This window comes from Hemicordylus capensis, chromosome 5, assembly GCF_027244095.1.
Source record: "Hemicordylus capensis ecotype Gifberg chromosome 5, rHemCap1.1.pri, whole genome shotgun sequence".
NCBI classification, from domain to species: Eukaryota; Metazoa; Chordata; class Lepidosauria; order Squamata; family Cordylidae; genus Hemicordylus; species Hemicordylus capensis.
This window is the reverse complement of record NC_069661.1, coordinates 39,765,669-39,793,661: the sequence shown is the minus strand read 5'-3', so window position 1 is coordinate 39,793,661 and position 27,993 is coordinate 39,765,669. Positions and strand designations below refer to the sequence as shown.

At 45.3% G+C, this 27,993-nt stretch overlaps 1 protein-coding gene across 11 annotated transcripts in view; it reads right to left on the bottom strand.

Annotated features, from left to right (window-relative positions):
- Positions 1-6,974: 6,974 nt before the first annotated feature.
- Positions 6,975-27,993, bottom strand: part of LARP7 (La ribonucleoprotein 7, transcriptional regulator) — a 73,184-nt gene continuing 52,165 nt past the window's right edge. For 6 of the 11 annotated variants that reach the window (XR_008307979.1, XR_008307980.1, XR_008307981.1 and 3 more), the window contains 3 exons: positions 22,277-22,350; positions 22,065-22,120; positions 6,975-14,037 (listed from right to left, as the gene is read on the bottom strand). The gene's annotated coding sequence lies outside the window, so the exon portion shown is untranslated. The remainder of the gene's footprint in view (positions 14,038-22,064; positions 22,121-22,276; positions 22,351-27,993) is intronic. The other 5 variants (XR_008307974.1, XR_008307973.1, XR_008307972.1 and 2 more) reach the window with 5 other exon arrangements.

Here is a 27,993-nt window from a genome sequence, read left to right as displayed (position 1 = left end):
ATAGTTTGGAACTAAATATATAGTTGATGTATTGTGTACAGTATAGGAAGAGGAACAATTATTGTTTCCACCTAGAAAAGATGCCACATTTGAATGCTGGTTGCCAAAGAGGCTAATGCGTGTCATTCTTCCCCAGGGACTTTTACACACAGCAGGTTTTACCGTGTGTTTCTGGGGAGGCTTTACTGTGAACTCAAAGTTGTCCCCCAAAAACGACACAAACAGTGGATTTGTTTACCTTGGATATAAATCAGGTAAAACTCTAATGCACAGTTAAAAACCCGAATTTTGTGTTACCTGCTCCCCGATAACTCACAGGGATTTCAAGATAATTCTAGCTGATATGTGAATGTACCCCCTCCATCTGGAGGAGATGTAAGTTAAAGGGCTTCAAAAGCTCCATGCAAAAAACTTCCTGGGTATTCCTTATGCACTCCAGCTGCAAGACTGATGGCTTTGTCTCCAGAGTAGATGTAGATTAACATTTCTGATGTATAAAGCATAAATGTTTACATGTTTTTAATCTTTTAAATGATATTGCTTGTTAATTGATTTAATGTTTAAAATTATTTTAATTGTAAACCGCCCAGAGATGCAAGTTTTGGGAGGTATAGAAATATTTTAAAATAATAATAATAATGACCAGATATATGGAAAAATACAGATTTGAAAAGATATGGCAGACACTAGACAGGAACAGGAACAGAGCTATCAACATGATTTGGTGACATACAAGAAGATTCTGGAATAAAGCAGACTGCCACCTCATTCTTAAATAGGTTTATACAGTGTTACTTGTCATTGGCTTCTCTACAAGGAAAGTATCCAGACACGGTTTTTATCATTTATGCATGAGGTAGATGTAGTAAGAATGGAGTCCCAATGATTTCAACAGAAAGTATATTTAAGTAGATCTCCTTAGGACTGCAGCTTCGTATTGTAAGGAAGCCTAAAAAGAGAGGGAGGCACCAAGGAGGTGTTGGCAGCCTCTGCTTGTCTCAGCAGAGAAGGTTCCCAGAACCACTTGGATCAAGATATTTTTGAAGATCACATTACCCTGTTTCTAAAAATCAATAGTCATTACAGTACTGTTGGGTATGTTGGGATATAAATGTCTCCCCATTCCACAGACAGCTCACTTGATGCTTGTGAGGGTGGACAAGGTCTTTTCTTTTTTTGCTTCTCTTTTAATATACACACTGAGACACAGACACACATTGTAGGTCTTTGCAGAAATATGCATATCTGTTCCTTTCATCTTGCAACAAACAACTTGAACAATCCTGTATTTGGGGGGGGGGGTTTGACAGAGCTTAAACTATAACTGGGTACGAACTGAATAGGTGAAGCAAATGTCAACACATCTCAAAAATGCACACAATGAGAATTCCCAGGACTTTGCACACTTGGCCATCAGTGTTTGCATAAGGAGCAAGTTGTCTTTGTAAATTTACCTTTTTCTTTCTGTAATATATCAGTTCCAAGTATCTATTTCTTCTGAAATGAGTTCCTTGCTCCTGTCTGAGCTAATCTCTCTAAGCAGGGGTTTGCTTTAAGACAGTTAACTTCTCCAGGTTTATGTACAAAGACAAATGTGAATAGGACCCATTCCTGGCCCCAACATAGATCCAAGGAGGCCAAGTCTGCCAGACATTAAGATCACTCTTCCACGATATAGATCCCAAATCTAGTATAATGCATTTCTTCATTGCAAACCTTGTGCCAGAGTTGTTCCTTTCTGACATCTAGCAACACTTTCAAAGGTGAATAAGCCCCTCGCCTTTGAGTCACCTCACTTTTGAAAAGTGACTGCACAAGAACCTCCCTGTATGGACATCATGGCTGCCTCGTGTGACCTGAATATGAAGACAGAACGTTCCCTACAGCAGCTCTGCAGAGAGGCAACAAGAAAGCAGCAAGGGTAGTTCTCTCACATTTATGACAGCATCTTCAGGTTACTACGCTGCAAGAAGAGTTTGAGATGCTGGGTTCTCATACAGAGTTCTGTAGCATTCTGCCAAATCCCTGCTCATATAACACCACAACTGTTTGCATCCCTAAATAAGTCCTATTGAGTTAAATATGACTTACTCCTGAATAAATGTGCATAGGATTCCATCTTCCACACACGGAGTCATAGGTAAGTTCACAGGCCTGCCTGCATACAGACCAGGGTGGGGCTTTCTGCTTTCTCTTGTGGTTCCAGATTTCCCATTAGCTCCTTTAACTCTTTGGTACCCACGGGACTGCCACATTAGAAGACCTAGATGAGGATTAAATCACCTTGTACCTGGATACAGGTGGATATGGCTCCCCCTAGGGGACAACTGTAGCTGCATTCCTTGAAATAACACCACAAGTTGTAATGTGGTGTTACAATAAAGACAGATATGATGGTAACTAATTTTGTATTTTTCACCTGGTAGCAAGTACCAGTAAAAACCTTCTGACAGTGGAGACATTCATTGCACCAGGGTGAAAAATCATCTGCCAAGATGGCAATATATCTGTTCCACTCTGAGAACTTTTTCTCCCTTTTTAAAAATTATCTCCCCCAATTTAAATATTGTAAAATCCCCCCCTTTATTTTAAATATTGTAAAATATTAAAAAGTTATTTTGGGGACAGGATTGTAAATTTTTAAAATTCTGTAAGCCACTCCGAGCCTATCAGAAAGAATGGGATATGAATCTAACCAATAAATATGTAAACAAACTCCAGAACTCTCCCTAAGTTTGTAGCCTGACTGGAGGAGGACGACAAAGAATTTAAGCCTTTCAATTGCCCACGTTGCAAGGAATAGCCCTATCACTGAGATCTCTTGAATGGAAGCTGAATTACATGGTGTAATGTTTTTATAATGACTAGGGCCAAGGAGATCCCAGTTCAGATCCTCACTCAGCTATTAAACTTACTGAGTGACCTTGGATGAGTCAATCATTTGGTCCACCCTACCTCACAGGGTTGCTGTGAGGCTGAAAGGAGTGGGCGGAGACAACGACTATGTATGCCTTGTTGAGTTCTATGGAGGAAGGATGAAATAGAAATTAAATACATGAACGTTAATCTTGTTATATATATGAGAGTTATCTCAAACGTGAAGCTGCTTTGACAAACCTCGGATTATCCAGTGAGGGGGTGATGTTTTGTTTTTTGCATGATCCCTGGGATGTTTGGACAAATAAAATACTGGTCAACCCCAGGGTTTTTGGTACTCTAGGCAAAGTTCGGTTTTGGTGCCCACCCCCAGCCAAGAACTGTGGAGCCCTGGCTTTAACTTGAGCCCCACAGGCTGCTCCCTCACCAGGTCAAATGACCAACCCGCATGGATGACTAGCCCACACTAATTTGGGGATACAGTGGGAGAAAGTTCCCAGTCTATTACAGGGGCAAAACCCTAACACTTCCAAGATGAAAATCTGCTGCTGTTAATTTGGAAATCAAATCTGAGATGATTTATTTTTGGAAATGAATGCTGAGAAAGGCTATTCATATTCAAGAGAGGGAGTGCAGCTTATGAGACTGTTGGTGGCTGAGATGCATTAAGCAAAGACGGCTGTATATTTGGGGGTGCAGAATGTGCAGGCCCTGTGGAGAGCAGGCGACAGTATTACATATGATATTCTTACACCACTGTGCAGTACTTCAGGGATACAAGTGTACAAGAGGGAAGGAGATGGTAACTGGCAGTGCTATATTCTGGCACTATTCTTGTGCCTCCCCCCCCCCACCCGCCAAGAAAGAGTGCCTTTGGTGACCACATAGGTCTGCCTAGTGGATGGGCTGACCATGCTTTACACATCACAGAGCTAGTAAGGAAGGAAAAACTGAACCTTCTGGAATTCTCTCTTCCACACAGCTAATCAGGCTTCAGTCAGCCCATCCTCCTTTGCACCTGGCTGTTGATAGCAATGTTGTTATCACTAGCAAGTGGAGTTCACAGGACCATGGAGACATCTTTGCCGTATTCACACATGCACATTTATCCTTTGTAGTGTTAAGGGATGGTGTGCATTTGTAGATGGACCATGAAAGATCAAGCCCCACAGAGAGAGGCTTCATATCACCTCAGTCACAACATATTTCTACTGCAGCAAATTCCTGTGCTGAGCAGGGGGTTATACTCGAAGACTTCCAAGATCCCTTGCAAGTGTAGAACTATTTGCAACAGAAGTAGTTCATGCACAGTTTCAATTGCCATCCAGTGCCAAGTAATTGTGTGGCAGGAGATGATCATGTGAGAGGGGTGCTTATCTGAATCACCCTCCACATACATTACAAATCCAAGGGTTGGTATCCTGTTCCAGGTGGAATCAATGGCTGAGCCAGGACCTCCGCCAAGGCAGGATTCAGTAGGGATTCCAGGAGCGACACATACCTTGGACAGCTTCTAGGGAACCATGGCTGTAAAAGGAGTCAGGACCTTGGATAGCTCCAAGCAGCATAATAAGAACACAGGGGAGAACAAGGGAGATGTTGCTCTAGAGAGCAGATACTTTTAGCTGACTGTCATTTTTTTACATCTGCTGCCTTGGTAGAGTGGAATGGCCCTTTCTCGTCCTTTTGGAAGGCTCTGTAGTTTGAAGAAACCTTGCCCATTTTGTACACACAGATTTCAGTTGTGCTGGAAACCTCTGTTTACACTGGCAGAATCTCAAAGGACTCTTCTGAGTCAGTATATGAGGATAGGGCCATGGTTGTGGTGGGAATGCAGGTTCCAGGTACCCTGATGTTGGGGTTCCCAGGAGTGTGGGATTGTCCAGGGTCTGAGTCATAGAGTCTTCCCACCGTCATTACCTGAATTGTTCTCCTGCCCTCAGCATGGAGTTCCAGATCCAGAGTCATGACAATCACACATAGAAACATAGGAAGCTGCCTTATGCTGAATCAGGCCATGGGTCCATCTAGCACAGTATTATCTACACTAACTGGCAGCATGGAGCTTCAAGGTTTCAAGCAGGAGTCTTTCCCAGTCCTACCTGGAGATGCCAAGAATTGAATGTGGGACTTTCTGCATGCAAAGCAGAGGCTCTACCACTGGGCTACAGCCCCATCAACTGTTCCTCGTTGGACTTGGTTTCCAATCCCCTCGTCATGTTATTTATTTATTTAACATATTTTTATACTGCCCAAAACTCATGTCTCTGGGTGGTAATCTTGGTTGCTCTCCTCTGAGCCCCTTCCAACAACCTTCTTAAAATGAGGGGCCTGAGCTGGATGCAGGATTCCAGCTGAGGTCTGACCAGTTCAGGATAGAATGGGATGATTACTTCTTATGAGCTGGACTTGATGCTTCTCAATGCAGCTTTGTATTCAAAAGCCATTTTCTCTCATAAACCAGTCACCAAAGCTCATCAACCTATCCATGTTTTCTCACCACAAATTCAACACTTTGCCAATGTACCACTGACATTGGTCATCTGAGATAACGTAACTGTAAATTTGTAATTGTACTCTTGGTTTTACGTGAATATATCTTCCACTTCTTGTTAATCTTTTTGTGTGTGAAGAGGTTTGTTGACCATAATAAACTTACTGACTGGTTACCACCACCATGGAGTCAAGATATCTTTGAATGGGTTTACTCTACTGAGTAAATTTATTTCATTTCAAATTCGTTCATTTATATATTTGTAGCCCCATGTGCCATGGTGGACTCCATAATACAGGGGTCCCTAACTTGGGGTCCGCAGATGTTGTTGGTCTACAGTGCCTATCATCTCCAGCCACAATGGTCAAGGCTAGGAACAATGAGAGTTGTGGCCATTAGCATCTAGGGATCCAAGGTTTGGAGCCCCTGCCATACAAATCCCTTTTATTAGTCAGTAGTATTTGCCATTGAAATGAAACAATCTCAGCTAATGATGAAATTGAATGGGTAAGCTTGTATTGTTCTATCTTTTCTCATATGCAGGGCATATTCTGTATCCAACAATGCTTTCTGATGGGAGATTCCAAATATGGAAAACAAGTCCTATTTTGTACCACCAGACCTCATCCATCCCTGGCATTTGATTTATTTTTTTTAAAGAAAGGGTTATTAAATAATTCAACAAATTTGCAAATAATCATTCTCACACACAGCATAAATTCAGAGGGGAGGATATGGTTGTACTCCATGATTTATCCAAATAATCCAATATCATGATAAAGGAGGCAGATAAAGGTGGAGCCATAGTCACATTAAATAGAACTGATTACGGGTGGGAAAACAGGTCATCAGGGTACTGTGGAAGACTGTCAGTTCCTTTGCAGAACTCAAGATGCACTGTGTCCACAGCATCCCCATGATCTACTGACTAGTAACTTTGTAAAAGAAAAAAGGTGGGGGAGCTTAGTCTGGCATGATTTGTTCTTGACAAATCCATGCTGGCTCCTACTAATCACCATATTATTTTCTAGGTGCTCATAGACAGAGGTGTTTTGTCAATATTTATTTGCCCATTTAAGTATTCAGCATAATCAAGGGATAACATGTTCCCTGACATGTGCCACTTCAAACTTCAGGCAGGGGTTGCATATGCAAATCCTCCCACCAAAAAAGCTCCCTTCATGTAGAAAAACAGCAAGTCAGGGAAGAGCTTAGGGTGAACCCTTCTCCTAATATGCTAGCTTTCCATGCCCAGGGATTTTTTAATTATTGTAATCATGGGGGTGGGAGTGAGGAGTGTTGAAAGATCCAGTTTCCTCACTTGTAGCCTGAAGTGGTATAGCCCATGGAGAGATTTGTCTCTTGCTTGTGTGAATGTACTAACCTCCTGACACCAGGGGAGGAAAGGGCTGGTTCCCAGAGACCTGCTGGGGCAGAATGAGTGCATCTTCCTTCTCTTTCAATTTTGGATTCTGTCCCTTTGCAAAGCTTCTCTCCATGGATCTAGAGATCATACTCAATGCTATTCAAGAACATTTTGCAAGTGTTCTGACAAGATGTTTCTTTGGGCCACTCCCAGAAATAAGAGACAGGACACAGGAAATGAGTTTAGACTAGGGCCACAACTTTATTAACTAGTTTTAACAGAGATCTGCAATGTAGCTAAGTCACAGTGCAGCTGCCACCCCTGGGGTGAAGCACTGTACCCCCCTCACCTGCTGTTGTGATCAAGGGGCTACACTATTAAATGGCACCGCTTCTAATGTTCGCCAAATCAAAAATCCCTTCCAGTGCAACAGTGCAGAGTAGGCAAAAAACCATCTACCTCCAGGCCAATCTGGGTGGATGGGAAAAATTCCTACTCGGCCCCAAATGGCAGCCAGCTAATCCCACACTGTTGCTTAGGAGGGTAAGCAGATGCCGAGATATTCCTCCAGAAGGCCTACAAAGGGTGGGGGCCATTTTTTAGTGCACCCTCCGCCCCCTGGTTGTCCCTAAGGACTGAGGATGCAGCCCACAGCATGGTCCACTGCATGGCCCAACATGGTTCCTTGCACCCTGCCAGGACTGGATGGAACACCACTATTCTGCATTGCACGCAGAGCAGGGGGAAATAATGGTTTTGCACCCAGACTCAGGATCAAGAGATGGGACAAGGAAATGGGTGAAAACTTGGGCCAAACTTTAGTCACTAATTTAAAAGGTGTTCTGTAAATTACTGTGTGGCTCCACTTCTGGGGTGAGGCGGTTGTTTGCTCTGTGATTCTAGCCTTCTGCAGACATTCCATACTTACGATTGTAGCACCAAAAGCAGGGAGGAAGTCCTGCCCGGGCTTACCCCTTCCAGCTGGCTGCTCACAGTTACAGCTTCATTCATCTGAAGGAGGAAGTGCTGTAACTGTGATGGCTGGCACTTCTGTGAGCAGCAACTTGAGCCACCTGAGGTTATTGCTCATGGAAGTGCTGGCCATCATGGTTATGGTGTTTCCTCCTTTAAATGGAGCCATAACCATGAGCGGCCAGCTGGAGGGGGTGAGTGACAGTGCCAGGGTGAGACTTTTGCTTTCGGCACTGCAAGCACGACAGCCAAACATCTGAAGAGGGCTTCCACATCCCCTTCTTTGGGGGAGCCCCCCAGGCTCTGAGACCAGGCCCAGTTTTAGCCCCAACTTGCCATCAGATTGGGGTCACAATAGCCAGAGGCCTTCTGCATACCTGCCTTAAACGAAAGCAACATTTGCTGCTATACTTTCTTCCACACACCTTCCTTCAGAAGTGAGGTCTTCTCTCAGCCGGATGCTCAACACCTAGAATGCACATGAGGATTCTACAAATATGGAAAGGAAACAAGAATCTTGGCAGAGAAAGCATGACTCTCAACAGTATTTTCCATTCCTTGGACACCTGCTGGAGATGCTCTGCTCTGTAGCTGCCACCTCTCTCCTGGGTTTCTGCATTTTACTCACCATGATAAACTGTTCACACTTCCATATGAAATTTTCCTGCCTACCCTGAGAAAATCCATTTTCAGCTTCAGGATGAATTCCTTAATCGCCCTGAACATTGCAAAGGACAAAGATTAGGAAGGACACTAGTGGCCTTTTGTGAAATTGTCCAGGTGACTTTCAAGTGAATTATCTCCCTGCCCCACCTCCCTGCCCCCATCCTTACCGTATACTGCTGCTGCTCCACAGATAATCTGCACAATCTTCCTGTGGAGGGGTTCTCCTTTCTGCTCAGTGGCCACAGGGTGCTCATCCTCTCTTGAGAGATGTACCTGTCCTGGTGTGATGCCCTTCTCTCACACAGCACTTGGACCTTCAGATCATTTTAGTCTCAAGCCTTCCAGTTAACTCCTCGGAATGACATCTCCGCAGGGTTAGTTCAATGTTACTGAACCTGGCCATTTCATCCCAAGCAGCTGCACAGTCCGGGGGTTCTCAACCTTGGGTCCTCCATTTGGATCCTGCCTCTGTCAGGAAACTCACAAGCAGGCCTCAGGCAAAACTCAGACAAGCCTCAGCCTTCCCATATGAAAGGAGGACATCATACTTGCCGGTCCTACTTTACAGATTCCTCATAGGCCTAGGGATTTCTCCCCATGCAGCAATTCCCCATGGGCCTCCTCCCTAGCAATTCCCTATCTCTTCCTCTCACTCCTAGCAGACTCTGCCTGCTTCATTAGTTAATTTATTTATTGTTAGATTTTTATACTGCCTTTCATTAAAAACAATCCCAAGGTGGTTTACAAAACATTTAGAACAATATAAAACTATTAAACAGTTAAACAATAAAAATAATTAATTTGTAATATATGAACCAGAAATTCAGAGAGCTTTAAACAATTCCCAGTTTATAAACAAATACTGTCAATACTTAATGAAGCTGTCTCAGATGATCTCCCAGACACTTACCTCTGGGCAGTAGGTGGGTCCTTCCTGGGTCTGGGGCAGCATAGGCCGCCTTGGTGCTCCTTCTCTGAAAAAGGTGTGTGACTGCCTTCAGCCTAGAACAGATCCATGGGGAGAAGGTGACCTCTGGGTCTTACAATTTCTCCCCCACCACTGGGTTTGGGCCACCTCAAGACTCTTGATGCTACCTTCTTCTCATCAAAGCCCTCTTCATAACTGGAAGAGCCACTGTGATGTGTTGGCCCAGAGGCTACACTGGGAGTCTACAAATCCCCCATTTGGATCTTGACCCTGCCTAGAACTCGTAAGGAAGCCTCAGACTAACCCCAATGCCTCAATCATCTCATCTGCAATACAGGTCCAATAGGGCTCACCTACTCTAGTCTATAGGGCTGTTGTATGGGTTGCAGGAAGACACTACTATCAGGATTCTCCACCCCCTCCCAACAATTCCCCAGAAAGCCAGAGCATCTCCTCACCTTCATCCTCTTCCTCTTCCCACTCATCATGGGTCCATTCCTTCCAGTTCCTGAAGTATTTCCTGAGTCTTTTTAATTTTCTCCCAACAAATCCAGCCTAAATCCACTTTAATTTTCAATGAGCTATTTGGGAACTTTCTTTGTTCCTTTCCCCTCAAGGAAGAGAACCTCCATATCCTTTGTTCCCCTTTCTTTGTCCTTATGAGGCAAGGAAAGGACTCAAGCTGTTTACATGATTCCTCCTAAGTACCTTCCTCTCCCATGGAGAGGCTCCTTCGGCTCCTTGAGAAGGTGAGAGCAATGGAAATCTGATGGCCAGAAGGCAAGTAGCATATGAGCCCTGAGCCATTTTGGAAGGGTGGTATACAAATAAATAAAATAAAAAATAAAATAAAATAAAATAAAATAAAATAAAATAAAATAAAATAAAATAAGCAAGCATCTTCTGATCCTGGCTCCTGCTTGGCTTGACCCTTGGCTTTGACTCACAGCTCATCTCCTAACCTTGGTTCCCAGTTTGTCTGCTTGCCTAAGCCCCTTTTAAAGCCATCCAAGCTGACAGTCATCACCACATCCTGTGCAGGCCTTGGGCTTTCCCTTGACCCTGGTTCTCTGCTGGGCCTTCCTGGGCGCGTCTTTAGGCTCCAACATGTCCTCCTGTGGCTGCCCAGCAACCTATAACTGACAGTGTTCAAAGATGGTGCTGGGGGACTATTGCTTTACCCCATGGAAGCTCCATTATGGGGTTCTCCAGGGCTCTCTTCTATTACCCATGCTGTCCAATGTCTACATGAAACGGAAGTGTGAGGTCGTCCAGAGCTGTGTTTGTCAATGTTTTTGAAGTCATGGAGTGGTGTGTTCTTCGTGTGCAGTTTCCCAGACTAGCAGTTAATAAAGGGGTCACCCCGCCCCACACCCAAACCCCAGGTCCCCCAAAACATTTTCAGGCCAGTAGGGGCTGCTGTGTCTGGGAGCTCCCTGCAGCTCATTTCGAGGCAGCCCTCACTGCTGGATGTTCATTTGAGAAAGCTAAATGAATGTTATCTAGCAGCAAGGGTTGCCTGCCTAGAAATGAGCTCCAGAGAGATGGCCCAGGCTCTGTGGATCCCTGGCCCCGCCCCTCTATGTGTGATGGACCGGTACCCTCACAGACCAGTACCCAACACCTCGCAGACAGTGCTCAACACCTCGGCGGTTGGGTTGATAAACACTGGTCCAGAGAATAGGATTGTGGTGTCATCAGTAGTCTGCCAACATTCAGCTCTATTTCTCCTTTAGAGATCATAAAACCATTGAAGTGTTTAACTGTTGTCTGCAATCAGTAATGGACTGAAGGGAGCTAATAAACCAAAGCCCAGTCCCGATGTGACAGAGGGGCTGTGGGTGGCTTGCTTCCCTAGACTGGTATCCCGGTGATGCCACCTGGGACCAGGAAAACCTCAGAGCCTGGACAGCTCTCAGGGCACCAAGTCAGGACCACTGTCAGAGTCAATCAGGCAAGTGCAGAAGCTGGGTATTGCAATGGAAGAGAATGTTGCTCCAGCAGTGTCCCTCAGAGAACCACTGGTTTTTATAGCTTGCTGATAGCCATAGAACGCCTTTGGGTTGTTTCTGATATCCATCTCAAGTCTCAGCTCCTTCTGAACCTTAGCTTTCCTAACACCAACTAGGGATGTGCTCGAACCATGGTTTGAAACACGGTTTGAGCACTTTTTAGGAAACAGGATTGGGAACTTTAAGGGAAAGGAGAGCAGGTCCTTACCTGCTCTCCACCACCCCTTCCAGCTTCCTGCCAGGGTGGCACATATCCCAATTACCCCCTGCACAGCACCAGCATGCACATGGTCAGCAAGGGTATTCAGAGGGCTCCACACACCCTCCAGCAGCTGCCCCCAACCCAGCACTGACAGTATTCAAAGGTGGTGCTGGCAGACTGTTACTCTGCACCATGCCAGCTTCGCGATGAGGTTTTCCAGGGCTCTCTTTTATTCCCCATGCTTTTCCACATCCACATGAAACCAAAGAGTGAGGTCATCCAGGGATTGGGATTGTGCTGTCATCACCATAATACCTAGCCATATTTCTCCTTTTCGTCCGATAGAGGTGAAGCCATGGAAGTGTTGAATTGTTGCCTGCAATCAGTCATGGACTGCAGGGAGCCAACAAACCAAAGCCCAGTCCAGATGCAAAAGAAGGACTGTGGGTGGCTTGCTTCCCATCCCTTGACTGGTACCCTGCTCCAGGTGATGCCACCATCCCTTCAGAGCCAAGGACTCTGGACAGCTCCCAGGGCACCATGTCAGGACCATGGTCAGTGCCAATCAGGCCAGTGCAGAAGCTGGGTATTGCAACGGAAGGGAATGTTGCTCCAACAGTGTCCATCAGAGGACCGCTGGGCTTTATAGCTTGCTGATATCCATAGAACCCCTTTTTTGTTGTTTCTGACATCCATCTCAATCCTCAGCTCCTTCTGAGCCTTAGCTTTCCTGACACCAGCCCCACAGGCTTGGACCACTCTTTTGTATTCTTGCTCGGTTATATGCCCCTCCTTCCATTTCCTGTATGTGTTCCTTTTGCTTCTTACCTGCTCAGAGAGTTGTCTGTGCATCCACGCTGGTTTCTTGACTGTCTGCAAACGTACCTTCAGGATTTCTCTTTTCTGAATCTCCCATCCTTCTTCAGCTCTTTTGTCCTTTAGGATTTCTAGGTACGGGATCCTATCTAGTGTTCCTCTGAGATCATTAAATTCAGCTTTCCTGTAATCTGGGGTGCTTGTCTGATTTCTTGAATCTCCCCTCCCCTTGATGTTATGCATTCCAAGACAGCATGGTCACCTTCCCCCAGGCTTCCCTCCACTTCTGATTCATCAACCAGTTCTTCTACCCAACACATTCTCCCCAGTCTTCATGAAGTGCACCCCATCCAGGAGTCCTCCATGTAGGTAGCAAGCAAAGGCTGTGTTCCATGAATCCAAACCTTTCTCAACTACACCATCTTTGCATCAGTCAGCTGTTTCCTTGCAGGATGCTGCATTCTCCTTGAGCATTTTGACCTTCCACCGGAGAGATCGATGAAAAGACCATTTGTGCTCCCAACTCCTTCACTCTCCTAAACTGCCTAGTTCGCCAAGACCTGAGTTGAGCCGAGTTCAAATCCCTAATTCAGCCATGATACTTGCTGGGTGACTCTGGGCCAGTCACATCTCTCTCAGCCTAACCTACTTCACAGGGTTGTTGTGAGTAGAAACTTAAGTATGCAGTACACCGCTCTGGGCTCCTTGGAGGAAGAGCGGGGATATAAATGTAAATAAATTAATAATAATAATAATAGTAATAATAATGGATAGGGCAGCCCTGGGGACAGTTGCTCCCCCCTGCTAAATATAAGAGAGCCATCACTTTAAAAAGTGCTTTGCTCAGTTAGCAGGGATGAAACCCAAACTGTGTGCACAGGAAGGCCTGAAGATGGTTCCATTTCTCAAAAGGGCTCACAACCTTGCTTGCACACACACACACACATGCACACGCAAACACACATGCACACCATCAGCAAAAGCCATGGGGAGGGATGCTATATGCTCAGCTGAACAGGGACAGTTGTTCCCCATGCTAAATATAAGATAACTACCACTTTAATGCCTCTTTGTCCAGTTAACAGGGGTGATTCCTAAACTGTGTGCCCCAACAAGGCCTAAAGATGTTTCCTTGTTCCAAAGGGGCTTAAGCAGAAACACTAAGCAACAACCACTGGGGGTGGGGGTGGGGGTGCTATCCTGGCTTTAACAGGGACAGTTGATGTTCCCTTGCAACACAGAAGAGAGCAGCCATTTTCAAAGGTGCCTCTTGGCCCAGTTTGTAGGGCTGATTCCCAAACTGTTTTGCACAAGAGGACCCCAAAGTGGTTCCTTGTTCCAAAGGGCCATGTGGTCTGGAAAAAACCCACAAAGGAGACCCTGGGGGTTAGGGTGTGGTGCTGTGCTTCTAAATGAGCAATTGCTCATTCTCTCTGCGCCATGTTAAAAGGTGCCTCTTGGCCCATTTAGCAGTAGATAAAGGATACATTTCAGAAGTTTCCTCCAAAGGCAAGAGAAGGGTGGCAGAGCTGCCCTTAGCTCCTCACTACTTGATGAAGAGGCTTACAGCACAAAGGAGAATCCCCTTCTGTCATGATCATCACGCCTCACCCAGCAAGATGCTGAAGACGCCCAGAGAAAGAAAGGCCTGCTGGTGTCTTTGAAGCCTTTAAATGGGTCTGGAAAATAATCTTTCTGCTAGCCCTGACAGAGAAAAGCAGAGAAGAGAAGGAAGCTGCTGCTCTCCCAGGTCCTCTCTCTCACTGTGATAGAAAGAAATTGCTCCCGCAAGGGCAGAGGGAGCCATCACAGCCTGCTTTGCTTCTGCAAGAAAGCTCTGAGCAGCTGACAGTTAAGAGGACAGTTGGTGATGCCACAGAGAGTGATGATGTCACAAAGAGAATGCAGGACTTTAAAAACAACACCTCAATGAAGGAAAACCCTGTTTGATCAAAGCAAAGGGCTACTTTGCTGCCACTGCCTTTCTCCTGTTTGCTGAATCCTGCATTTCTTCCCTTGCTCTTTGCCTGATCCCTAAACCTCCCAGCAATTACTTTCCTTTCCCACTTTCTTCACTTCAGGAGGGATAAAACCTGAACCACTGAAAGTGATCTCAACTGAAATAAATTAGTACATTTTATCCAACATGGCTTTCAAACTATCACATGTGTTCTTCCCAAGCTATCCATGTATCCCACCATAAAGAGTATTATCTATCCTCAAAACACATTACAGCCACCACTGTAAAAAGTTTAAGAATAACAGAAATTTGGGCAACTAATACTTTAGAGTTCACTCCTGTTTCTTAATCATGCTGGCCACGGAATTGTTTTGCTTTGGATTAATCTGGTGCCCATACACAGTATTTATACAAGTAAAACAGCTTGCAGTTTGCAAGCATGTTTCCTGTCATCGAGTGAGTGAGGCCCAAGCAGCTTTGCATTATCAATACATGCACGGCTATCTGAAGTGGAGGATGGGGGGTGTCACCAGAGTGACTTCTTGTTGGTACTGCAGCGTGGACCCCATGCTGCAGCACAACAGTCACTCTGGTGATTCCCCGCAGTCCTCCAATTCAGATAGGCCTGCATGTATTGATAATATAAAGCTGCTTGGGCCTCACTCACTGACTGACAGGAAACATGCTTGCAAACTGCACGCTGCAGCACAACCAGTGGTGGATTAACGGAGCGGCAGAGTAGGCATTTGCCTATGGTGGTAAAATTTGAGAAGCAGCAAATTTTGCCCCTCCTCAAATTTTGTTGCCTTTCTCTGTGAGCAGTGGCTGCTGCAGCAAGAGTGAAGTGGGCAAGGAGAAAGTCCTCCTCTTTTACCTTATTAAAAAAAAAGACACACCTTTTTTGTTTAAGGGTGGCAAAAGCCTTCTTGCCTATGGGCATCAGAAAGCTTAATCTGTCCCTGAGCACAACAGTCACTCTTCTAGTTCAGGCACAACTGGGGCAATAGTAATTCATGGTGTAGGGGTGGGTGGGGCTGCAAACAGAGAAGCACCTAGTTAATTTTGGAGCTTGGACCTAAAGGACTTTGGAGCCCCCCCGCAAGTTAAGCATCATCCCGCTATGCGTGCATACACCGTGACAAACACAGTATTGTTAACACATGGGTTCTTGTGGGCACAAGCAGCAACTGGACTCACAATAATATAAAACAGGTATATTTATGAAAATATGCATTAGCAGAAACATTTCAAACATGCAACTTAACATATTCTCATCCCACATATTTCTTTCCAGCACCTGGCACAGGTCATAATCGCACTCAGCTGCCCACTGCAGTGCAGGCCAGTGGCGATCACACCACCTAGGACAGATTTGGAGGCTCCTAGGGGGTGTGGAGGCCCTGGACTTCGGCCCCGAAGTCCAGGGGTAAAGAGCACCACTGGCTGCAAACTATTTTTGGAAGCCTGCACAAGCTAGAGACAGCCCTGTATCTCTCTCCCTCTCCCTCTCTCTCTCTCTCTCTGAGTTAAAATCTCCTTTTAAAACAAACTCAGCGTTCTGCTTGCTTTTTTCATTAGAGCAATGCTTTCACAGTCCAATTCTCCTTTTTGGATAAGTGGCCTGTAACATTTTTTATAACTTGTTTATTCTGAAGCATTTCAATTATCGGCCCATAAAACCTCATACACCATTATCAGATACTTCCAAATCACTTCTTGCATGAAAGATGTTTACGTAATCACAACTAATGTTCTCTTTTTCTCTCCACTTTTCTTCTGTCCATTCCAAACCAGAAGTCTGTACTGCAGGCAGTACTGAAAGGTTTTGTTCTATACTATAGCATGGAGGCATATCAGTGTACTCTGCACACATATATTTAATTAATACCTCTTCTAAGACAGTAGTTCCCAAGCAGGGATTCACAAAGCCCTGGGGGTACTTTTAAGGCTTCTAAGGGGTACTCAGAGCTCTCCCAACTCGCTGACTAGTGATTAGGAAGCAGCTCCATTGCCTCCTGATTGGAGGACTATTTAAATGCTACAAACACCTACAAAGATTAGAATTGTTTGGATAATGGTTTTTCCTGTGACACTCTATGGATGTGAAAGCTGGACTTTGAAGAAGCAAGATAGAAAAAGCACTGACGCTTTTGAATTTTGGTGCTGGAGAAGACTTTTGAGGATACCATGGACAGGACAGTCAGGAAAACAAACAAATGGATGATAGAACAAACCCATCCAGAATTTTCACTCGAGGCAGAAATGACCAGGCTCAAACTATCATACTTCGGACACATTATGCGAAAACCCAGCTCCCTTGAGAAGTCCATAATGCTGGGGAAAGTTGAAGGAAAGAGAAGAGGAGGACAACCAGCAGCAAGGTGGAATGACTTGATTATGACAGCAATGAATGCACCACTGAGAGATCTTAAAGGCCAAGTTGAAGACAGATCATCCTGGAGAGAATCTATCTATGTAGTCACTAAGAGTTGACATTGACTTGACGGCACTTAATCCATCCATCAATGCAACTGATTTCAATGGGACATGTTTACATGTCCTATCAATTTCAATAGGAGTCCTCATGAGTAACTTAGTCTGGATATAAGGCAGTCTATCTTATAACTGGTGTGTATGTACACACACACTAAAAATCTCTATGGGGTACCCAAGCTGAAGGTTTCAGACAGAAGGGGTACACTTGTTACAAAAAAGATTGAAATCCTCTGTTCTTATAAGGTATGTCTCTCTGCAGCAAGCCCTCAGGGCGACATCTTACTGCTTAATGGGTGTAGGACCATAGTTTGAGAAACGGGAACACTAAAAGGGAAGAAATGCTCCCATTGCTCTGGACAAATTAATACCTGAACACAGATACTCAGTATGAGCCTAAGGATGCTAGGGGTGTGCATGGACCAGTCTGTTTTCGAACCAGTCCATTGCAAACCAGGCCGGTTTGAGCAGTTTGATTGCAAACCACAGCCTACTGGTTTGCGGAGTGGTGGTTCAGTCCCAATTTGAACTGGTCTGTGCACACCCCTAGCATCCTTAGGCTCATACTGAGCATCTGTGTTCAGGTATTAATTTGTCCAGAGCAATGGGAGCATTTCTTTATCATCAGTCTGCGATAAAACAACTGTCAATACCAAGCATATCAGTGATTGATCATAACTGTGTACTTGGGCTATTGCCTGAAAGCATTTGGGATGACTCACTCCTTCATTCCTTTTGGAATAAGCTTTTATATTTAATCACATCCAGCCCTTACATTTGATCGCTATCTGCTGCATATTGCCTTCTTATTCCAGAGGAATGTTGGACTAGTCATTTCCTTCCTTCCTAGGGGAAAAAAAAATGCTCCCTCTATTACTGCTTTTCTGTAACTGAGTCAGCCTTCTGTGTCCAGGAACAAGATCTTCTGCATTACATTTCTGAATCAGATGCATTCATTATTGGTCTATTCCTACAAGATAGTTGAGGCTATATAACTCCTCCATCACTCACAAAGGCACATCATCACTCACTCAGATATATCCTCTCTCTAAGGATGTATTGTTCTTTATGACACAAGAGGGGAAGAATGCAAAGGGCTGTGTTCAGGGGGTACCGCACTGGTGCTTATTTGATGTCAATTTCCAGTTAATGCTCCAATTTAAAACAACAACAACTTATTGTTTGCTTTCTTAGCTAGATACACTATCTAGCATTTGTTTACACAGAAATAGTATCATAGAACTAAATTCATCAGAATTAGAACTTAAAGAAACCAACAAAGACAATATGCAGCTGGAATGCAAAGCTGGTGACTCAGAGAGTCCATCTAGAACTTCCATCACCAAGAAAATGCAGCCTCTAAGTTACAGGATAGAATGCAAACCATGAAAACTTGCCAGAGAGTGTTTCACTATGTTGCATGCTTCATCAGAATCAAATATAGTCAAATACTTGCCAGATGCTAGAGAGCAGATAGTTCCTGGCATGAGGACCAACGTGAAAAGCCAGAGAGGAAGCAACAACTACAGAAATTAATATCATCCATCTTCTGCAGCTAATGGGAATAAAAACAGGATGGGAGAGAGTAGGAAATTGTGGAGGAATCGATATAAAGGTAAGGTGTGCTGTCGAGTCAGTGTCAATTCTTGGTGAGCACAGAGACATGCGTTTGTCTTTGGTAGAATACAGGAGGGGTTTACCATTGCCATCTCCTGCGCAGTATGAGATGATGCCTTTCGGGATCTTCTTATATTGCTGCTGCCCGATATAGGTGTTTCCCATAGTCTGGGAAACATATCAGCGGGGATTTGAACCAGCAACCTCTGGCTTGCTAGTCAAGACATTTCCCTGCTGTGTCATTAGGCGGTGTATAACCCTGAAAACTAAGAGAAAAGCCTGGAAGTTTCATCTTCTGACTCTTGGTCCTCCGTTAGCCATCAGAAAAATAATTCCAACTTTGGCAGCTGTGTGTGTCAGCTTAGTTTCTTTTTGATACATTGAGTTACATCTAAGGTTGTTGTCAACCTTGGGCACCCAAATGTTGACTTACCTCCCATCAACCCCCACCACAATGGCTTTTGGCCACTGTGGGTGGTAGTGGTGGTGGGAGTTGTAGCTTGACAACATCTGGAGACCCAAGGTTGGGAACCCCTGTGTTACATTTTTATAGAATTTATAATTTTATAATGTAACATTTTAAATAGAATTTTTAATGTAATTTATGAAAAAATGCTGTAATCATCCGTTCATGGTGATGAAGGCTGGGCTCAAGTTAGTTGAGTTAGACATCAAGCCATCCTCTTTGCTAAATACTTTGAGGGTTTGCTCCATTGCACAGCATAAGTTGTAGACGGAGCTGCAGCTCATTCAGGAACTCTAACCAATGTTGAACAGAATCTGTTCAAAAGAGAATGCTAGTTCAAGGCTGAATCCCCCCCTCCCCACTTTTTTCTTTTCAAGTATGCAGATGCTTCAGTGCCCTGGAGAAATGGCAGAGCATATTCTTAATGCATCCATTCTTCCTTCCAAAAACTTGACACACATACAGCTCTGGCTGTGCATGGCTACAGAAGCAGAAGAAGCCAAGAGGTGGTGGCATTGGTTCTTGAGCAGACAGCGTGAAATCGGAGCACTACTTAAGTCTTCCAGGATACTTACTGTCATACCCCTCCACATGGAAGGAGAGCTGGTCTTGTAGAAACAAGCATGAATTGTTTCCTTTGCTAAGCAGGGGCTACCCTGACTTGCATTTCAATGGGAGACTATATGTGAGCACTGTAAGATATTCCCCTTAGGGGGTGGGTCCGCTCTGGAAAGAGCATCTGCATGCTTGCATGCAGAAGGTTCCAAGTTCCCTCCCTAGCATCTCCAGATAGGGCTGAGAAACACATCTGCCTGTAACCTTAGAGAAGCTGCTACCAGTCTGTATACTGTAGACAATATTGAGCTAGATGGACCAATGGTCTGACTTGGTTTAAGGCAGCTTCCTCCTATGTTCCTATACCATCTTGAACATGCCTACTCTCGTCTGCTCTGGGAAACGTCCAGCAGTCAAGTGGTTTCCTGGGAAGAGATGTGGCATGGAGAACCAGGGAATAGGCCTCAGAGATACTTTCAAAAAGTGGAAAGATTTTTCCCAAAATTGGATCGGAATACCAAGTTGCCCAATTTGTAATCCTTAGCAATACCCTGGAGGAAAATGGAAGGAATCTTAAGGAATGTTCCCTTACTTTCCCCCTGATTTTTAGGTTTGGTCATCTATTGTCTAAACCTCTGTATTTTATGTAGGCCATCTGATCCCAAATTGACCGTTTCCTTTCCTTTCTCACACACCTCTATTACGGAACGAGTCTCTCTCAATATTCAGATATTATGTTGAACAGGTACGGATCTGTGCACAAGTACAGTAATTCACACATTATGTTGAAGTTGAACACAGGCAGAGCTGTCTACACAGTCATTCACACAAACACTTGCACAAGTGTACAGAAATCTGAATGCAGGTACAACATAATGGGGTGATTCACACGATTGTCCTGGGCAAGCTGGGAGGGTGCTGGGGGAAGGCTGTACGTGACCTACCATCCCCCCAGATGACTGAACATACCTTTCCCACTGCGCCTCCCATGTGCCCACATGGGCAGCCCTGCTCCATGCAACTCCATGAAACACGGAGCAGGGAGGATGGATCTGGGCCCGGAACTTGTTGGTACAGCCTCCAGGCATCCCTCAATACAATGCGCGGCACGCACATTGCACTGGGGGATCCCCCATCAGACGGGTGCTCTATGTGCCCGTTTCTGGCACTCCTCAGGCTGCACGCAGCCCAGGGATTCACATGACACCCTCTGGGGTAAGAGTGCGAGAGCATCCTTAACCTCAGCTAAAAGCCGGGTTTGTTAAGGGGGTTAGGTGGGCAGGGAGTGGAGGGCTCAACCTGGCCTATCTGGACCTACCTGGTTCCTCTTTCAGCAGCTGACCCTGGCAAGATTTAGTCTGAGCAACATAACAGACGGAGCGAGATTTGACCAGCTACTGATTTCTCACATACTTGGATTGCCCTGCATGGGCGTCCACATAACTCTGGCAGGGGTGTGGGGGGGGAGGCAACATCTGCAAAGACCTTTGGGGGGGCTTGGGTGCCCTATGCCAGCTGCACCCAGGCTCCCTTCCCATTCTCAAGCCAGTGCTCCAGCTGCTACCTCTGTTTCCCAGGGCTAAGGCAAGGCAAACAGCACATCCCCCATCCCTCCTTCTTGCTTGACTTGCTGACTGAAGTGCCCAGAACACCTAGAAGCCACTGCCTGCCCCCACCAGTGCTGTCTTCGGTGAGTTGGGGGGGGGAGGACAATTCAGGGAGGGGGGAATGCCTCCCATTGCTCCTCGCCAGATGCTCATGTCCCCCCAGTTGACTTACAAGCAGCCACTGTGGGATAAATGGACCACCTGCAGTAGCCATCTGATGAGGCTGATCTCACGAGCAGCCTAGACTGGGCTAGGGCTGATAAGCCTATGCTTAGCTGCCTGTGTGAACCAGCGGGAGTCCTGGGGGTCCCGGTAGTGCCTTAGTGGCAAATCTGCCTACGAAGCCCACCCGTTAGCCAAGCCAACTGCTAACTCGGGCTCACTGCTCATGTGTTGCCACAGCTGCTCCCAGCCAGCGTTGACACAGGAATGTGCTTCTGGCCATCACTGGAGAATCCCCACAAAGCACCGTGCACTCGTGTTGTGCATTGTGGGATTTCTGGGGGCCCAGATCCTGGCCTCCGAACCTCTGCACTGTCTGGGGCAGCAGCGGTTTGTCTGGGTGCTTAATCTGGGGTAGGTAAGCTGCTCAGGCCTTTCCCGCTGCCCGCCCTCAAGCCTGCTCATGGGATTGTGTGACAGGCTCTATGTCTTCCTCTTTCATAATTTCAGACATTTGACAGATATGTCACTTAATTATTTCACTGGCATTTCAAAATTATTCAGTTTTTTAGATAGCTAGCTAGCTAGCTAGCTAGCTAGCTAGCTAGATAGATATTATTCAGATCATCAGAACTGCATACGGCCATTGTGACTTTGTTTCAAATGCTGCCAAAAGGAGCCAAGCTCTGTCAATGAAAAGCTTGGGTGTCATTTTCCAAACCAATTTCTGCATAGTTATTCACCCAAATACTATTTCTAGGGCCTTCTCTTTTTCAAAATAAATTAATACATACATACACAAATACATACATATCATTTCTGTCTTAAAAAGGAGCAGCACTTTATTCTTGGAAATTCTTCATATATTTACCTGCAAGGCTAATTATAGAAAAGCAGCAGGTGTCCTGAAGAGGGAGGGGAAACCCACTAGGGAAAAGAAGCAAAATGCTGTTACTTGAACTGAATTAGCATCTGACTTGTTCTCACATCTGCAAGAACAGATGTGCTGTCATGAAGTGGCCTGTGTGTCACCAACACAACAGTGCCAACAATACTACATCCCAGATGAGATGCGAACCTCACCTTCTTTCTGAAGTGTTGCAAGATGCCTTCTTTGCTTGGCAGTTATTTTCTCAGAAGATTGATCAGGTTGAACGCTAGAAGAGACACAGACACCTTCCAACCAAATACTAACTGCCTGAGCCTGTGTTAACTGAAAATATTGATTCCTTAATTCTCACTGTGGAAAATATTTTGTTAAAACTGTACTTTTCTAGACTTCTAATTTTTCTAGAACAGGGATTCCCAACCTGTGGTACTCCAGATGTTGCTGAACTAAAACTCCCATCATCCCCAGATACAATTTATTGTGGCTGGGGATGATAGGAGTTGTAATTTAGCAACATCTGGAGTACCACAGGTTGGGAACCCAGTTCTAGAATTAAGTACCAAATGATTTTTTTCAGTATCGTATAGGTTTAGTCAAAATTAGGGATGTGCAAACAGGTTTGAATTTGAACCGGTACGGTTCAAACTTGAATCAAACAGGGCATTTAATTGGCAATGCCAGTCCAGGTTTGAACCAAACAGAGCCTTGTTCTATTTGAACTGGTTTGAGCCTCCAAAACTGGGTTGGGAGGTAGGCACCCAGGGTGCCAACTACTACCCAAACCCCAAAGGAATTGGACACTCCTATGATTTATAATGATTTTTTGAATTTTTAAAATTATTTTTCTCATAGGGTAAAATGGTGACTCTAACCAGCCCATTACTCCCTATGTGGAATACCTAGGGGCACAAAACTGGGGTGGGTGATAGGCACCCAGGGGTGCCTACCACCCACCGAATGCCAAAGCAATCGGACACTCCTGTGTTTATTAATGATTTTCTGAAGATTTTTTCAATTTTTGCATTTCTCTCATAGGGAATAATGGGGATTTGAGGATGCCCCATTCCCCACCTTTGGGGGGGGGTGCCAGGGCACCCCAAAGTGGGTCTGGGGTACGGCAGGTGTGGCCTCAATTCCCCCCAGGCATCCCCAACTTTGTAGGATATATTGTTTAAAAAATAATAATTTTAAAAAGATCTTCCCCCTTTCATTGCAATGCATACGAGTCTCTCCCCATTCATCTACGTAGAACAGTGAGAGTGACCCTAATTGCTGTGAACTCTGTATTTTTGCAAAACGCATGCCTGAAGAGAAGAAAAAATGTTTGTTTGTGTGTGTTACTTTAAGTTCTCCTCCTTCACCTTGGTGTGTTTTTGCTTTGCCCCTCTTTCTTTGCAGTTTGCGTGATGCCGGGTTGGTTTTACTGCCTTGCGCTGCCTTCTTGATAGGTCTCTTGTTGGTTTGTGTGGCTGTTGTGTAGGCTGTGCTGTTTGGTTTGGTTCCCTTGGCTTTGCAGTTGTGTAGACGCAGCAGCAGCAGGTCAGTTTCTGGGGTGATTTTTTGGTTCTTAGCTGTGTGTCTTTTAGTTGTGTCACTGTGTGTTGGTAGTGTGGCCTGCTAGGGCCACAAACCAGGGGTGAGTGGTAGGCACCCATGGGAGCCCACCACCCACCGAACCCCCAAGCAACGGGGATTTTATGTGATATTTTAAATTGCTTTTTATAAAAATTTCTCCCATCGGGAACAATCGGGGTTGAGGTGGCCCATCTGGCCCATTTTCCCACTTGAGCGGGGATGCCTAGGCACGTCAAAGTGGGTCTGGTCGCACAGCAGGTTTTGCCAGAACTGCCCCCAGGCAGCCCTTCTGAAGTGCTTTTCATAATATTATAATCAAACCAGAGAATCCATGCTGAGATAGATTGTTAAGAGAGGCCAGAACTAAAAAAATCCTGAAAAAAACTCATAAACCCCACCGACTTGGGGCTGCCTGGGGGAAGTTCTGGCACAACCTGCTGTGCCTCCAGACTCAATTTGGGGTTCCCAGGCACGCCCCAAAGGGAGGATAGGGACATCCTCAAATCCCCGTTATTCCCTATGGAGGAAATGCAAAAGCTGAAAATATCTTCAAAAAATCACTAATAATCACAGGAGTGTCCGATTGCTTTGAGGTTTGGTGGGTGGTAGGCACCCCTGGGAGCCCTCCACCCACTATGGTTTTGTGCCCCTAGGTGCTTCACATAGGGAATAATGGGCTGGTTCAAGTTCCCATTATATCCTATGTAGAACCTTTTAGAACCAGTGTGAATTGGGTTCAAATTCGAACCAACCGCACACGGGGGTGGTGGTGGTTCGAGCAAAACCCAAACCAAGAGGAGAGGAGAGCTGGTCTTGTGGTAGCAAGCATGACTTGTCCCCATAGCTAAGCAGGGTCTGCCCTGGTTGCATGAATGGGAGACTTGATGTGTGAGTCCTGCAAGATATTCCCCTCAGGGGATGAAGCCGCTCTGGGAAGAGCAGAAGATTCCAAGTTCCCTCCCTGGCTTCTCCCAGACAGGGCTGAGAGAGATTCCTGCCTGCAACCTTTGAGAAGCCACTGCCAGTCTGTGAAGACAATACTGAGCTAGATAGACCAATGGTCTGACTCAGTATATGGCAGTTTCCTATGTTCCTAAACCTACCCACCCTTGTTGGAATTTGAACCAAACAGGCCAAAACGGTTTTGTGCACATCCCTATTTGCAATAAGTGATAATCCATTCATCACACATCAGCAGTTGATATGTGGTCCCATTCTTCTTCCTGCATGGCAGGTAAGTACAGATAACCAAACTCATCCAGGTGTTGATTGGTCTATAGGCTCAAAAATATCTTTCATCATGGGCCTGCCCATATGAGCAACGAAGTAGGGGCCAGGTACATAGGAAGCTGCCATACTGAGTCAAGACCAGTAGTCCACCTAACTCAGTCCTGTCTACACTGACTGGTGGTGGATCTCCAAAGCTTCAGGCAGGAGTCTTTTTCCGAGCCCTACCTGGAGATGCTGCCAGGGATTAAGCCTGGGGCCTTCTACATGCAAAGCAGATGCCACTAGTCCCATCCCCATGAGAAAAGTCTTGACTCCCAGCCACCCTATATTTTGACTGTTTATGCAAATCTGAAGGCACACAACTGGTATTTACAAACATGACGCACACACTCAACAAGTTTCCAAAGCAGCTTGTTGTGTGTGTATGTATTTATTTATGTTGTGCTGTCGAGTCTGTGTCGATTCCTGGTGACCACAGAGCCCTCTGGTTGTTTGGTAGAATATAGGAGTACTGGAGGGGTTTTCCATTGCCTCCTCCCACGCAGTATGAGATGATGCCTTTCAGCATCTTTCTATATCGCTGCTGCCCAATATAGGTGTTTCCCATAGTCTGAGAAACACACCAGTGGGGACTCAAATCAGCAACCTCTTGCTCCCTAGGCAAGTTACTTCCCCGCTGCACCATTAGGTTTCTCTGTGTGTGTGTGTGTGTGTGTGTGTGTGTGTGCGCGCGCGCGCTAACCGCAGGAATGAAGGTGGAGGGTTGGAGGAGTGGGCGTCCACCTGAGACACCCGGAGGCCCCTCATGACCTGGCTCGTGCTGGGTGGCAGTGGCGCTGACAGCTCACCCACCTGTGGCCTCCTGAACTGACCTCAACAGGGAGACCGAGAGATCGTCTTGTTTGTTGGCAAGACCTTGCAAGACATCGAGCCTCTTGCAGGGACTTGCAAAGTTATTGCGAGAGTTTGGGCTGAGATCTCGTGAGAACTGCCCTGAGTGTCAGGGGCTTTATAAGGATTAGTTGGCCCATGATGAGGGCCCAGCACATGTGCAGGGCTTGGATGAGCAGGAGTCCTATGACTCAGGGTGGAGCCTGGGGCAGTATCTTCCAAAGGGGAGCTTGTGAATGGAACAAGCCCTCAACAAGAGAGGAAGCTCCCTCCCTGTTTAAGCTCTCAGGCATGGTTGGTCTGTGGGACCTCTTTTGGGGTGTGGAAGCTCTTGACTTCCAGGGGAGACATGACAATAAATAAATAAAATGGTGCCCTGTCCCCAAAGGGCTCACAGTCTAAAAAAGAAACATAAGATGGACACCAGCAATAGCCACTGGAGGGATGCTGTGCTAAGGATGGATAGGGCCAGTTGCTCTCCCCCTGCTAAATAAAGAGAATCACCACTTTCAAAAGGTTCCTCTTTGCTCAGTTAGCTGGGGTCTAACTAAGCATTGCCAAATAACTTCATGCAACTTAGGAATTCCTGTGCTATTCTAAAAGCCGCAAGACCTGGCAAATGCATACAAACAACCTTATCACAGATTCAGCTAGAACTCCTATTGGCAAGGAGGGTTTTTTTTGACACTGCTGATGGCTATGAAAAGAATTGGGGCCTAAAACAGATTGAATCTGATTGATTTAGGCCTCTGACCATATCCAGAGGTTCTGAAATTCAAACCTAACACCTCTGTAAATGAGTGGAAAGAGTAGAAGAAGAATCAGCCACTAGAGGGAGAGGGAGGAGCAGCAGTCTACCCATTTTTCAAGTAGCCTCAGAACTTCCTTACAACAGTAAAGAAGATTGTTGGAGCAATAGTCCTTCTGACCCAACATTCTGTTCACAACAGTCAGCTCGGATAACCCAGAAATGCTCAGAAGCAGAGAGATGGAGATATCCATCGCCTGTATGCGTTCCTGCAATTTGATAATGCAGTCTATGTCTATATCATGGCTAAAAGCCACAGAAAGACTTATCTGCCATGAAATGGTCCAATCTAAATCCCCTAAGCTAACAGACATAATATCTTGTGGTGATGAGTTCCATGAGTTAATGCACTGTTTGAAGAAATACTTCTACTTCTCTACCTGAATCCTACTTCCAATCAGTTTTATTATTGATTCTGAAAATGGAGAAAGGCAAGAGTACGTAACTCAGTCCCTACTCATTATGACAAGCAGCATAATTAGAACATGTTGACAATTTACCAAAGTGAGGTACAGACATTGTAAATCAGGCATGGAGGTCAAACATGTGAGAACAATCTGAGGGTATAGGCAAGAAGGCATAATGGAAGGATGCAGAAGGAAATAAGGAAAGTACTGTATTTTAATCTCTGAAAAGAGGACAAGAAGCAATAGCTTTAAATTATTAGGGTCCATGTTTGATTTAAGTAATAGAAAAAGCCAAATAGAGACTGAAATAGCAGGGAATTTCCTTCGTTAAATATCTTGCCTAGAGAGATATTAAATGAAGGAAATCCCCTGCTGGACAGACATCTTGGTGAGATATTTTAATCAGTAGATACTGTGACCCAGGGTGACATGTTTTGAATCCAGAGAGCCAAAGCAACACTGTTGATAACTCATGGAAAGAGAAGCACATTTCTTCTTTTTCTCCAACTCCTAGAAATAGCTTTAGGGTGTGGCTCCGGCTGTCCTTGTGTACTGGAGGCAATGGGATGATTAATCCCTGGATTTAGTTCTTAGTTGCTAAAGTAGTGAAGGGAAAGTTTAATTCACTAAGCAGGGTGGTGGGGTTTGTTTGTTTTTAAGCAAAGTCCCCTTTCCTTCTACACTCCAAGAGAAGACAGACAAGAACCAGGACCATATGTTAGTAGGACTCTCTCTTCCATACTGAGCACCCTTGAATGACCCACTGCCCATAGATTGCCATACAGCAAGTATACAATGGACAAATCCATTGACATTCCACATGTGTTGTGTCCTATGGTCCCCAACCTTTGCTGGCCCACATTCTAAGCAAACTGAGGAGATGGATGTGTGCTTCAGTGCATTATATGACATGGTGCAGCCAGGGTAAGCAGTGAAGTGGCCAGATTTTGAGATGATACTAAACCATTTAGGACAATGAAATCCAAAATAGATTGTGAGC